The sequence below is a fragment of the Rhinoderma darwinii genome, chromosome 10 (genome assembly GCF_050947455.1).
Source record: "Rhinoderma darwinii isolate aRhiDar2 chromosome 10, aRhiDar2.hap1, whole genome shotgun sequence".
Lineage (NCBI taxonomy): Eukaryota > Metazoa > Chordata > Amphibia > Anura > Rhinodermatidae > Rhinoderma > Rhinoderma darwinii.
This window is the reverse complement of record NC_134696.1, coordinates 25,179,856-25,192,964: the sequence shown is the minus strand read 5'-3', so window position 1 is coordinate 25,192,964 and position 13,109 is coordinate 25,179,856.

The window sequence follows — 13,109 nt, the reverse complement described above, 5'->3', positions numbered from 1 at the left end:
GTGTTATAATATAATGTATTATCGCAGCTCATGAGTGCGGAGTTGTCATTTAGGGCGGGCAACAGCACAAGGGTTCAGGGTGAAGAAAAGTTGGAGAAGGGGCACAAGATCAGATGGGGGAGGGGAGGATAGAAAAAAGCAAGTGTAAAAAAAAAAAAATGAATCGGTTCTGTACGTAATGGTTGACAATGGAGCTGGTGGTGTGATTGCAAATGGCTGTAGTTTTTAGAGAATTGTTTTTTTTTCTTTCTCACAATTACATTCAAGGCTAAGGTTAAATAAGTAAAGTAAAGTAAAAAAAATTTTATTACTTCGAATATTTTTTCAATTTTATTCTAATGCAATAACTCCCCCTAAAACAATACGCCACCTTTAGGCTACATGCACGTGACCGTTTGTAATTTGCGGCCCGTAAACAACGGGTCCATTTTCTGCGGGAACGTGTGTCATCAGTGTGTCCTCTGCCTCCGTTCCGTATATTACATAGGTTTGACTTGAATGGACGAGACTGTCAAACAAACACGGACAGAAATAGGACCTGCTCCTAGTTTTGCGGCCCTGTCCCACGGTCGTGTGCATGGGGCCATGAGAAATGAATCGGTCGGTGTGCTATCGGTTAAACAACGGATAGAACACGGACATAAAACAACGGTCATGTGCACGGGGCCTAAGTTGCATCCTCCAGTAGTTGTATTTAGTCCAGGTCTATCATGCGCAGTATCTTCCTGCTATCTTACTACTCCTCTATCAGGCAGTGCAGGCGCGGTAGCGCCATCCTGACTGCACAGGGTGAGCATCACATAGCGTTGTGTCAGAAGTAAACACAGCTCCGGCGCTGTAGCATGTTGTCTTCTTATCGGCGCAGCTGGGCTGTGTGACAGTAACAGCAGGACATGCGCAGTACAATCCCTACATGAACTGTAGTCAGCGCACAGGACATTGCAGGGAGCTACTGGGAAATGTCGTTTTATAGAGGGAAACGGTGGTCACGTGGGAGGCTGTGCTGGATCACCCACTTTCCTCTCTGAATGCCGCCAATAGAATCAAGCCACCGGGTAAAAAAACAAGATAAGAAAAGTTGTGTCTGATAGCATTTTAGTATTTATTTATTGACTAAGGAGGGTACATGGGGTTTGGAAAAAATTTGTGGGAAAACCCCTTTAATAGACATTGCTATACTATATAGATGTGATATTATACCATAGGTGTGTAAATGGCGGGCACCGATAGCAAAGGGTCATCGTGCAAGAACATTATATGGATCCCTTGCTCTCCAATAGCTCAGAATACAAAACCCCCTTTAAAAATAAACCAGTAATTGAAAGCCATGAAATTCTTTAGCTCAATCCGTTACATGCAGTCTAATAGACAGTAGAGAGGTTCTTTTAGGTTGGCAGTTTGGCCCCTTACATACTGGGCCCCTGTGTAAATGCACATCTTGCAAATACAATATGTCCGCCCTTGGATGTTATAGAGTGTTTTCTCCATAAAGTACTTTAATGTCCTCTCAATCAAGAATAAATGGGGGTCCTTGACATTGTATGGGGTTCCCAGATGTCAGTCCACTAACAATGTAACTGTTATGGCATGTCTAATCAAGTATTCTTGTCGAGGTCCAGTTGGAGGAAGCACTTTGTAGCAGTCTTTTCATTGGACCAAGCCTATGAGACGGGACTATTATACCAGTAAACAAAAAACCGATAAGCCGTTTCGGGTGCCTCCGGGCGACGGAGGCTATTAAATGGTCGTGCTGGAAGCAGATGGCTCCAGTTACAGTATAGTGGCCGCGCTGCAGTGGTCGAAGCCTTCTGCTTCCATCACAGACTCTGAATAGCTTCCAGCACACGAAGCAGCTGATCGGTGCGGGGTCCAGTGTCGTCCCCCCCACGATAGAGGATAGGTCATCAGTATAAAAACCATACCCCAACCTGGACAACCCCTTTAAATCACTGTAGACCACAGAATGGGTGATAAACCACTGGACACCAGGGAATGGACATTAAACACCGGGATCCCGCAGGCTGTCAATGCATGCTGGGAGTTGTAGTTCCGCGACAGCTGGAGAGCCACAAATTAAGATCCACTGGTATAGACTATCTTGCACTTTCAGTATTGTTACTTTTACCTAGTTAGAGTCCTTTACAGTATACCATAGTAGTTACTAAGGACTAAGTACACACCATACATTATCAGCATTAGCCATAGGGCACAGTATATATCACTGTATTCCTACCTCTTAATCTCCTGGCTTGCCCCTGTCTCCTTCTATAATAAGGGCACTGTCCGTCTACCTCCCATGTGCATTGCTCGTGTCGCCCATAATTGCTTACAAACACGTTCGCCTTGATAACTGCGAGTATTTTATGATCTGTGTCGGTTTTAATTGAGGATACATTAAGTGGCAGCACAATGGCATCGCCGGCTTGTCTGTCACTTTTTAACTGGATCCTTGTTATCCGCCTTGTTTTTCTACACACAGTGTTACTGGCGTAATTGTAAATCTGTGCGGAGAAATGACTCTACTAGAGGGATGAGTGCGGCCCAGGGAATCCTGTCCTTCTCCGGTCTGATAATCCCTGTGTCTACTTAAAAAAAAGCATTGTGTCGTACAGACGTGGCTGTGAAGTGAACACATTATTATTTTGGATGAGTTAGGAGATCTGGCACCTTGCGTTTCCCCATGAGCTCCTTCTGCAACAGGGACTTCATTTAAGTCTGGTAGTTTTAAGAGACATACGACCAAATCCTGCTGTGAGGCTCAAAATGGATTGTTCTAGATCACCCAGAAATTGCACATCCCAAAATGATGATCCAAAAAGAAGAATGAGGCAGTTGTGGCTTATTGGGGTTCTCATTTATCAGCGGTCTCTAAGCTGTGACTCTCAAGCTGCAACTCTCCGGGTGCGACTATTGTGGCATACTGGTAGTTGTAGTTCCTATGAAGTGAAATGACTGTCAGGTTCGTTTTATAGAAAATAGGAGTCTGGACAAAATGTTATCTAAGGATCTGGACTCCGTCGCAGATCTATTAAAAAATGACAAAAGAAATAGTGCAGAATTCTGCGCTATTTCTTCCGGTAAAACAACAGACATCCTGATGAAAACCTGACATTAAAGTAAATCGGTTCCGTCGGGACGCTGTTAGTGTCCGTGATGCAATGGCTCCATTATGCAGGTTTTTTTTTTCGTTCTTCTATTCCTACGGCAGAAGAGAGGAACGGAAAAACTTATCACAGATGTGAACGAAGCCTTAGACAATTTTTTTTGTCATTTTAAATGCTGCTTATATACTCAAATACTGCAATACAATGTCAAATGATATTTCTATACAATGCCCACGCAAGACAGTGGTTCAGTGCCAAAATAATACCGCCACACAATGCTTAAATTATACCTCCATACAATATCCCAATAATACTACAATATAGTGCCCAATGGGCAGATAATACCTAAATAGTGTAGCGGTTAATGGTAAAGTCCCTGGTGGTCTTCGGCAATGAATAAATTACTTGTTACTCCTGTTAATCACGTTCAGCTTCTTTCCTTTCCTGCACTGATGGGAGATGAGAGGGCAGGAGAAAGAGGGGGTTGTGCGGCAGTGATTTAATATCTGTACAGTTCTCTCTATTGTCGGTCAGATCGCCCAATGTAAATGAGTGCTCTGCCCGACTTCTTGAACCGAGGGTGCAGCAGCATATTTTTCTGCTCCACTCTCAGGTTTCTGCCAGGGGGTCAAGTCCTCAGGGGCTCCTAGGATACCAGAGCCCTAGGATATTGCCCAGTTTGCCACTCCCAAAAACTGATGCCTGGTACTAGAAGACATGACAAATGTGCAACTACTCCATGTCCCATTGGAGACGTGATTCGCCTGGTGGCCATTAAGACTCCTGTTGATTATGGTGGACTTGTCAATGGCAACGTCACCAGATTGTCCTCCTGCTGTAACAGGAACATATAGCAAGCTGCATTTCTACAGTCTAAAATCCTACTTTTCCCATTACTTTTCTATTTTAATCAACCATGTACTATCCTAATTGTATTCATATTATCTTTCCTCTGCATAATTACCTTTCATGGCTTATTAATTATTAGATTCGGTTGTTTTGTACTTGTTATGGGTCAGTCATATTCTGGAGTTTATTTGGCTATTACCAGACAGGTTTTATGTTGGTGTCTATATCCTTTGTAGGTGAAACAAACGAACATTGTTCGAGCACGTTGCTGTATGTGAGGTGACTGGTTAATGAGGACCTCCGAGGTTAAACATTCCCAGGTCACATCTCGTTCCATATACTTTTTCATGAGACCGCTTGCATATACTAGTACTATATTTATGTGTGGGTACAGAGGCCTAGTAAGACATAAATGGCATGTCGTGTACCTGGGTGATGGATGCCGAAAATAGGGTGAGAGTCAACAAGTGACTCTGCCTCTACCAGGGTATTTAGATAAAGGGATAAGTCTGTACCAAATATTTGCCCCAGGTCAATGAAGGCCTATCTGAGTTCATGGTCTTCAAAGCTTTTAGAATGACCGTGTATGGATTCCGACTAGTGTTCAGGTTGGGACAAATTGGGTTATTTAGAAGAGTGTGCCAATCTTAAACCTGGTGTCATCTATAGTTATTGCTCAGGGCTTCTTAATTATGTATTATCCCAAGGCTGTTGATACATAAAACCAGAAAGTATGCCTTAAAGGAAATAACCGTAGCTGGTGATTTTCTCCACTTAACAGTTCTTCATAAAGATGTAATTATAAAGCTACATATAGACGTGAAGAACATTTTTGGAGGATAATCATTGGATATTGCAAAATCTCTGGTCATGTGGTGCTTTTCGACGGAGGTGACCAGGTCTGGTGTCAGATTCGGGCAGATAACTGGACCCACTGGGCTTGGAGGCCATAGTGATCAGACAGAAAGGCCACTGTGACATTCACCCAAGGGCCAAGATACACCTGACCAAGGGCCAAGATACACCTAACCAAGGGCCAAGATAGGCCTGACACCTGACCACACGGGATAGGATTATGATGAGAGAATGCAAAATGTGGAGTGGTAGAGCCACAATGGCATCAGACAATGAGAATATGGGACCGAAATATGAGTAGGCCCAGAACCCATTTCTCTAAGCCATGTACAGAAGGGCTTTAGACCCGGGGTAACACTGCTAAATTTATAGACTTTACAAAGGTAAGATAAAACACAGAGAAATAGTGTAAAACTTCCATAATCTGCCAGACTCAGGACCGACAAGGTGTCAAAATATACTAATGTCATGTATGGGCTGAATGGCACATGTAGGTTACAATACTGTTCTGTGTGGGACAGTCACAATACACTCTACATATATATATGTCCAGGATTGGAAAAAAGGGTTTGCTTTTTCCTAGAAACAACACCAATAGCCAAGGAATGGGGCTGACCTGCAATACCTGACACAGCCTAAAGATAAGAGTGGCGCTGTTTCCAAAGAAAACACCTTTTTTTTTATACCAGACAACTCATTTATTAGATATACTTGAAGGTAGAGGACACTTGAAATACTTAGCCAAATTGTCACAGGATTTCGCGTGATTTTTTTTTATGGTTCCTAGCGCTGAGCTCCTACTCTTTAAACTTCCACGTTGAGACAATGTCGGACCATGTGGCACAGTGGCTCGTCTTATTTCCTTCCATCAGTGACACACTAGCCACTTGACATCACATCGTATGCCTGTTTATTGCATCATATTGATCTTTCTGTAAGGACCCAGCTCGAGACAAAAGCCGCAGACAACAATGATTTATCTGCATCAGAGCAATATAAAAGAAGAATAGAAACGATGAGACGCATAATGCTGTTTGCTTTGGGGACTGCCTGTATGCATGTCATCCCATTAGTAGTAGCTGATGGCCCAATTATTCCTGGGAATTCTCCGAGACAGGAGAAGCAGGTTGTCATGGCGATTCAGCTGACACGGTCATGTACCATGAAAGATTAGGATTGTCACGCCAAGTTAAAGATTAATTTCATTTTCAAAGTGGTATTGAAAAAAAAGAATGAGTAAAACATGTCGTTCTCATTCCAATTTTAATGCTTAACAACTTGGCGGCGACATGGCTGGAGATCTGCTCTTGGGAAACACGACATTAACTATTTACACTCAATTGATATTCTAAAAATGGCAAAAATTTGCATGAATAACAGTTTGTTTTTTCTGATACAGAGCTCCATATCGCCGGCATAGACTGAATAGATTGAAAACATAACATTTTGACTGCCTGCAGTCACCACTAGAGGGCGCATAAGAGCTTAATGCATACTGTTCACACATTGTACTCAATAATAACACAGTATGCAGTAACTCCTGAGCTACCCCTAGTGGTGGCTGCAGGCAGCCAGAATGTTATAATTTAAACTTTCTTGTCTCTGAAGAGGATTTGAGGCTCTGGATCAGAAAAATAGAGCTCTGACTGCTATAAAGATATATTTAGAAATTCATCAGCAGAGAATTTTGGACTTAAAACAACATGGGGTAAAAAGGTGGACATTCACTTTAAAAACTAACTACATTCACAATCTAAAAAGTCTGGTGTGATTGCAATTAATACAGGAGTACATCTGTGAGGTTAAAAATCCTCTATGAGGCCTCGTTCACATCTGTGTTGGAGGCTCCGAGATAATCGGAAACTATAGCGCAGCAGGGTCAATGGGTTCCGTCGGCCGCCGGTGGTATCCGTGGTGCAAGGGAACCGTCGCTTCCGGTTTTCCCTTGTTCTGCTCCTCTGATGGAGCAGAACAACGGAAACCCCCGATACTGGTGTGAACAGGGTCTCAGTCACTACATTGCTATTTATTTTATTGTATTGACTGCTTTGTATCTCCATTACGGCACCGCTATGATCAAATGGAAGTTTGATGTAGTCTGAAATCCACCTCCTGTTTCATGACAGGCTAGAGCTCCTGCACTTCCCTTCTTTTAATCTTTATACTGCAGCTCTGCTTGTTCTGACTGGCTGTTGCGTATAAGCAGAAGCCCACCAGGGATTCAGTGCATGAAGAGCTTTTTTTTCTAGGGGAATTATTATAGATGGAAATATTACACTAATAACTAACATTGAAATACTGTTTTTAGTGAAGCCATTAGTTTCCTCCATACTTTATATTTGTTGATTTATAACAGATCCATCAGAGCATGTCCAGTCTACTTGGCTGTGAGAAGTTCCCGTCAAGCATCGGTTCTCTAACACCATTAATCAAACTTGGCTTTACTGGTAATGAGAACATTAGCCTCGCCTCTCGACTAGCTTTACATTTATAATTATAAACTCATTGACCATTCGAAACTTGCTTTGTCACAGACCAGTTGGAGAAGTCGGAATAAAATGGCCTCGGGCTGTTAATACCTCACTAGATGGCATTATTATTCGTAAAAACATACAGGAGGCCATTGTGAGAACTCGGGTTGACTTTTCCCTTTGAAGGCTATGTACACCTTTGAAATCGTTGTGTTTTTATTTTTGTTTTTTAAAATAAAAATGTCTATCAATGTGATTGGTTGAACTTTCCAAATACTTTCTATTAAAAATTATTTAAAGTTTTTGAGATACAGCTGCTTTGTATCCTGTATACAGAGCAGCTGTATCCTGCACTGAGACCTGAATCAGTCAGATCAGCGGGACTGACGGGTTCAGTGTCAGCGGGCCCTGCATATCTCTGACACTCAAGATCCACCTCTTATCCATCACATCAAAGTTATGAACTTAGATGTGATTGGTAACAGCTCGATTCTGAGTGCCAGAGATATGCAGGGCCCGCTGACACTGAACCCGTCAGTCCCGATGACCTGACGGATACAGGTTTCAGCGCTAGGTACAGCTGCTCTGTATACAGGATACAAAGCAGCTGTATCTCAAAAAGTTACAATTATTCTTAATTAAATATAATTACAAAGTTGTATCAATCAAACCGATAGATATTTTTATTAAGGTGCCATGCACACGACCATATTTATCTATCCGTAAATATTGTCCGTACATACGGATCCGTAGGCATCCGTATTTGATCCGTATATACAGATTTTTTTAAAAAGAGGGAGGCTGCAAATGATGTCATCAACATGTTGCATAGCAATGCTTCCGTAAATACAGACGGCTTATGGATGCACATTCGTAGCCGTCCGTATTTACGGAAGCGCCCATAGGCTGCTATGGGAGAGTGCGTGCCGTAATTACGGACAAGAATAGGACAGGTTCTATCATTTTTTCAGCACGGACACCCATCTGTAAAAATACAGGAAGGTGTCCGTGGCCATTTTTTTTTTCAAAGGTGTACATAGCTTTTAAATCACTTAATTTGTCACAAGAAGGACATGAACCAATATGGTGGCGATTTATCTAGAATCTTAGGGTTAATCCACAGGGGAACGTGTTGACTGCCGCAAGCTCGATACATGAATGTTTGAAGGATCTGAACTGTTGAGCCAAGGATTCTCTAGGTAATTATTATGGTCACTTGAGTTCTTGCTTGACTGGTCATTTCCCACAATACAGACCTGGAATGTAAATTCTGTCATGTTCACCAGCTGGAACCTAGCAAACCGTGATACCAGAACTAGCGAAGCACAAACTGCCTGGTCCCTGCTGGGAACATGTGAGAGCCTGAAGGTCCAACCAAGCTGGGGTTCCCCATGGTGATATTTATCCTCCTGGATGGAGAAGTCACAAGAACTGTGTGTACATGGAAATACCGCAGAATCTGTGTGTTGTAAACATATGAAGGAATTTATTGCAAAAAAATGTAAAAAAACCACAAAGTTTCTACAGATAAAGTCATTGCATAGAAAAGTCACTTTTTAATATAAACTATACATACATCTATTCTACACCGTTTTCTCTGAATGCAGCCAGCAATCTAGACGAGGCATCTGTTTACTCTGCTTGCTATGGCCACATACAAAGATATATATCTCTATTGTTTTTGTATTCTATGTATACTATAGCCATCATATATATATAGCACACAAGAAAATGGCAACAGCACACTGCGAACTAATGCCACCTAAGCCACTAAATATAAATAAATATGCATTACTGCTAAATCTACTTACGATAGGGAGGTTCTTAGCGCACATTTAGATCAAATTGTGTGAGCCTACCTGCCACGACCTCTATGAGGTGGGAACCTACACTGCACATACAGACATATTCTCGGGGATGGTAGGAACCAGCATTAAAGCAATTAAAATCACCCAGGGCAGAATGAGAGGAGTGCAAGTATATATATATATATATATATATATATATATACACACACAGTATACAATATATATATATATGTATATTTACAGTATACAATATATATATGTATATTTACAGTATACAGTATATATATATATATATATATATATATATATATATACACAGAATTAAAACATCCAAGGGAGTATATACCAAAAAAAGGGACCTTTAAGACAGGCATCTCGGTTCTGGTTGGTCCCATTCTCTTCTCTCCTCTATAAGGGTATGTTCACACGGCCTATTTACGGACGTAAATCGGGCGTTTTTGCCCCGAATTACGCCCGAAAATAGCGCCTCAATAGCGCTGACAAACATCTGCCCATTGAAAGCAATGGGCAGACGTTTGTCTGTTCACACGAGGCGTATATTTACGCGCCGCTGTCAAATGACGGCGCGTAAATAGACGCCCGCGTAGAAGAAGTGACCTGTCACTTCTTTGGCCGTAATTGGAGCCGCTATTCATTGACTCCAATGAATAGCAGCGCTAATTACGGCCGTAATTGACGCGGCGTTCAAGCGCCTGCACATGCCGGTACGGCTGAAATTACGGGGATGTTTTCAGGCTGAAACATCCCCGTAATTTCAGCCGTTACGGACCCCCGCCGTGTGAACATACCCTAAAGGATCTGTATGTTAGCAAACAAAAGGTGAGGAATTAGCCTAGTGTCATGGAAAGGGGTCTGAGAAGGAAACAAACACCAGGAATCTCTTTCTGGATGACAAAACTAAATTTGATACCAGTGTCATCTTAATACATGTGCCACATGACCTCATCTGGAACTTTGGAGCAAGGGCATACATACCATAGAGGCAGTCCTAAAATCTGGTCTATGAAAACCTGGGCAACAGCTCTGGTTCAGCCCATCACCCATGGATGGTTTTAACCGGAGCCTTGCCCTAGGCATCCACTTTAATGTTGACTATTAAAGCGACTCTCCGGTCCCGGGACAATATTTTAAAAATAATGGTGTATATGGAGTAATATTACCTGGTGCCCTCCTCTCCCATGGATTCACCATTTTAGGGTCCCCTCTGTTCTGTCCCAAAATGGCTGCAGCACTTCTTAGACTAAGAGTCTGAGACACACCCACAGTTCTCGGATTGGCCAGTGCTGCACATGTGAGCAGTTGTGTCCAATCTGTGAACAGAGGAAGTGTTTAAGACTTTTAGGCAGAATTCAGATGACCGTAGTGTACATCCGTGTGACGGCCGTTAAAACAACGGACGCATGTATTTCAATGGGCCGTTCACACGGCCGTTGTTTCAATGGACTGTGTAAAGGGTGTGTTGAAAAATAGAACATGTCCTATTTTCTTCCGTTCTCACGGATCCCTCCATAGACTTAAGTCTATGGGGATCCGTGAAAACGGGACCCGCACGAGGGCAACTCGGATGTAAAAAACACTCGTTCGTGTGAATCTGGCCTTAGTCTAAGAAGTGCTACGGCCATTTTGGGACAGCACAGAGGGGAACCTAAAATGGCGGATCCATGGCAGAGGGGGGCAACTGGAGGGCACCAGGTAATATTACTCCATATACCCTATCTCATTTATTTTTTTGTCCTGAAACCTGAACGGGCGCTTTAAGGGACTGGACCAAAGTTCACACTGTTCTTCATAATGCAAGATATGTAAAGACGGAGGGCGAAAAAGTGGCGGTGACATGAACCTGCATCGGTAGGGAGGAAATCCCATTGTCTTTTTTTCTCTATGAGACCCTTCCGTTCTTTGTAGACAAGTACTTTGGAGAACAGAACCTGTGCCTCATTTGTCTATGCCCATGTGTGCCATACATAATCTAAACTGAATAATAAGAACAACACATTTTTTGCAAGTCTTACATATAATCTGAATTAATGGCATCTCCTTCATGCTGGATCACACAATGGTTCTTATATGTCCTCACTATCCAAACTTTGTTTCTTCTCCGCACAACTATATGATTATATGGATGTGACTTCATTCTGCAGAAGTACACGCAGCTTAATAAATCGTTCTCAATGCATGGCTTTGTTGTTAAATCCTGACGTGATTGAGCCTGGACCCACACACATGTACATTAACCCACTGAACTGGAGAGCAAAGACAATGCATTCTCTGCTGTAGAAGCTCCGGGGTCGCACTGAACACATAGCAATATCATAGTGAATCCCATACACTTGTATATACACTCACCAACCCTTAGGTCTCTTTCACACGACCGTTGTGCCACTCGGGCTGTTTTTGACGGCATCCGATTGGCACCCGATAGTCTTCACGGGCCCATTCACTTTAGCGGGTGAATCGGGTCCGTGAAAAATGGTCCGAGTCTCCGATCCGAGAAAAGATAGAGCATGTCCCGTCTTTCCTCGGATCACTGACGGGACTCGGACGGCACACTTAATTTCAGTGAGAATTGTGTAATGTTTAATTTCCCCTGTGGTGGCGCTGCAGGGAAATTGAACACTTGCTGCTGGGTTCCCCCACATATTACAACGGATCACCGGAGGTCCTCACATCAGGGTATTGTCCAGTCAGCTGATTATCGAGGGAGCTTTCAAACTAAAAAAGAGGGACCCCTTTAACATGTCTTCCCTACATTTATGTAACTTGTTCATGCTGGTATTTTGTAGTCAAATAAAAACTGCAGCAAAATAAAGCTAATATCCAGGGGGATACTGAAAAAAAGAAGAAAAAGGGGCTGACAAACCAAATGTGCAACCTGTGCAGGTTCACCGGGGTCCTATAGGCCAGGGGGGTCCCCCACCACCCTAAAAGTAGATGACTACACAAATATTTCCCATGTCTCACAGTCACTTGTGGATTGTGATAATTACGCTTGGCAGATTTGTTGCGGAAATTTCTGCCACTGTCCAAGTCATCTGCACAGATATATAAAATGGATTTTTGGCTGCAAAAATTTCTGCAACAAATCTGCTGCATGTGAACATGCCCTAATATACCAGAGATGTCTGTGTCTGTCCTAGGCAGAGCAATGATTGGTTGTCATCCATCCGTACATTCTTTACTGATACTCAGAATTGTGGCTAATATAGGGCATAATTGGACTTGTAGTCCACATCACCTTCCCTGAAATACAGCGCCGCGGATGTGGGGTCCCTGTAATATAATCTTGTAAAGCACCGGAGTAATGGAGATAACCAGCCAGAGCGGTCCAATAAGTTGTAACTGACAGGGTTAGTTAGACCTGTCCAGAATTTACCTTGAGGGTTGGAACACACAATGCTGCGAATCACTCCTCTTCTGTTGCGGTTTTTCCGCATTGAATTCAATAGGGAGGTAAAACCCGCAACAAAGAGCTATGTGTTGCGACTTTTGCGGTGGAAACCCTGCGATTCCGCCACACTAAATCGCAAATGAAAAAGGAAAAACAGTAGTTTTTATTTTAAATTAATAAAAAATCTCATATTTACCCCCTATCGTAGTCCTCTCTTCTGAGCGCAGCCCGGCCTCCTGGGATGACGTATTATTCCATGTTACTGCTGCAGCCAATCAAAGACTGCAGCGGTCACATGGACTACAGCGTCATCCCAGGAGGCCGGTCTGCGCTCAGAACAGAGGCACTCGTCGCCATGACTACGGGCTGGATAAGTCTAAACCAAAATACCACTATTTGGTGCGGTTTTTCGGGGGAAATTCCCTGCCGCTAACAGGGCGGATATGCTGAGTCGTTTTACGCAGCATATTTGCCTAGTGTTCCTGCCCTGAGGCTTCAGTAGATTTCAATACACTTTCAACATGCGCTCCCGGCAGCTGCATAACCAGGAGCTCAGACTGCACTCTATCTATAATGTCCACATCTATATGTTATTTATGTGTCCATAGTTCAA